This window comes from Equus przewalskii, unplaced genomic scaffold (genome assembly GCF_037783145.1).
Source record: "Equus przewalskii isolate Varuska unplaced genomic scaffold, EquPr2 ChrUn-10, whole genome shotgun sequence".
In the NCBI taxonomy this organism is placed as follows: Eukaryota; Metazoa; Chordata; class Mammalia; order Perissodactyla; family Equidae; genus Equus; species Equus przewalskii.
In genome coordinates, this window is record NW_027228747.1 from 3,697,994 (window position 1) to 3,700,436 (window position 2,443).

Genomic DNA, 2,443 nt, shown 5'->3' on the forward strand with positions numbered 1-2,443 from the left:
TTCTCCCCAAAGCCCCCCAGTATATAGTTGTATATTCTAGTTGTGGGTCCTTCTGGTTGTGCTATGTGGGATGCCACCTCAGTATGGCCTGATGAGTGGTGCTATGTCCACGCCCAAGATGCGAACCAGTGGAACCCTAGACGGCTCAAGCTGAGCACAAGCACGGGAACTTAACCACTCTGTCAGGGGCAGGCCCCTAGGTCTCAGTTTTTCACTCAATGGAGCCTTACTTAAACCAAGATGCTTTGAAGCCATTGCTAGAGTCCTGGATAGTAGAGGACAGCAAGGAAGGAGTGGAGAATCTTTCCAATCATCTGACTTCATTATCCTCTTCAAACCAAGGTATTGAAGCCAAGACAAAGAAAAATTCTAAGGCTACAGCCTTTCACAGCCCTTTGAGGGACAAGTCTCACAAATACTTAAGGTCTTGCCTGAAGGTGGTCACAAGGAAAGGGGAAAATGATCCTGAGGTTTAACTATAGACTCCAAAGAGAAGTACAAAGGAATTTAACCCTGTGACTCCTTGCAGGCAGCAGCAATTTACAAGTTAAAGTCCTGGTTTCATTTTAATTGTGAAGGGTGTTGATTTATTAGTATTTATAAGGTATGGTGACTTCTCTAGCCAAGAGTGCCTACGCTGGACTCTCAGAATTTTCAGGGTTGGTGACACCAACTACATCGCAGTGAGAGCAACAGTCCTTGGACTCTGCCACTTAGTAGTTTTGTGTATGATCTTGGCAATTCAATTAACCTCTCTGAGCCTCAATTTTTTTTGTAAAATATGGAAAGAACATATACCAACAGGATTTATAAAGCACCATATAAATATATAGGTTTAAATTAAGCGCTTTGTGGGAAACAATTATTTGCCCAAAATAGACTACCACCAAGTATGCAATTCATTAATACTCATGAAATACCTCTGACAGAGAGTAGTGAATAATAAGGGGATGAATTCAAAGAAATTATCACTGACAACAGAGGGATAAACATGACCTCAATTAAGGAATCCGTGGATAGTCTTTAAAAGTAGGATATTAGCTCAAACTTTGTCTTTAGAAAAACCAGAATGTGCCAACAAGAAGATGAAGTTGTCATCCTAAGGGATTTCTAAGCTGATTTCTCAGAGGCATCCTGGGACGTTATGGAGAAACCAGGGCCCCAGTAGGCCAAGTCCATCAGCTTGTGTAAGGCTTTGGGGACCTGAAACACAGAAGGTTCCACAGTCACGAAGCTTGAAAAGCTGTTCAGCATCTTGGGTTCTTTGGGAGCTAAGTCACAGGGGCTTGAGCTATTATTATCTCTCGGATTTGTCTCCTTGATCCCAAACCCCACACTTGGGAACCACACAGGTATAAATCACTCTCTGCAACTGAATCTAGCAGTTCACCCTTCAGAACTGTTGACCCTTCAGAACTGTTGGCTCATAAGAATTTCAGGTTACAGGTATAAGTAAGGTTCAAGTACATGGATAAAATATGAAGTCTATGAATCCAAAAGATCACCTACCTTTACCAGGTGTATTAGACAGGGTCCCAACAGGAAATAGATGACATGCTCAAAATAATGAAGAGCTATTTTTAAAAAGTGTGGGCAAGGGATAGGTAGTAACTGGAGGCTAGTAACAGCCTTAGGCCTGATAGGACAAAGGGAGGTAGTGGTTACTGGGATCTGGAAGGAGAGATTGCATTGAGAGGAGTAATGACTTTTAATCAAAGGATACAGCTAGGCCCAAGTAACCCCAAGGGAGGAAACCTGGGAAATCAATACACAAACCTCAGTCTTTTCTCTCCTTCCAGTCTCCTGCCAGTGCTCCCTATTGGCTGAATCTAAGGGAAGCCAAAGCATAGGGAGTCCATTGATGAAATCCATCCAGGTTAACCTTCAGGGATAGAGATTAAGAAACAGGAGGGAGGAGAGGGAGAAGAGTAATCTAGAAGGAAAGACAAACTGGCTGCCGAAGCGGAGCGCATGAACTTAACTGCTCGGCCACGGGGTGGCCCCCTCAGCTGGTATTCTTAACAGGCAGAGCAAGTTGCCAGTTTGGGTCCTGGGCGCGGACATGGCACCACTGATCAGGCCATGAGGAGGCGGCATCCCACATGCCATAACTAGAAGGACTCACAGCTAAAAATATACGACTATGTACCGGGGGTCTTCGGGGAGAAAAGGGAAAAATAAAATCTTAAAAAAAAAAAAAAAAAGAATACCAGCTGAGGAGTGGCTACATAAGGAAAAGGCATAGGTGTGAATGGGTTGGAAGAGACCCCAACAGGGGAAAGAAGGGCCTCCCCAACACCCTCCCCCCACTCCACCCACATTAGATCATTTAGACAGGGAAAACTTGCCATTGAGGTTTATCTGTGATCAGGGAGTAGATACAATTTTTGCCCAGGAGATGGAAAAAATTTCAATGACACCCTGAAATGATAAGACTTTGACA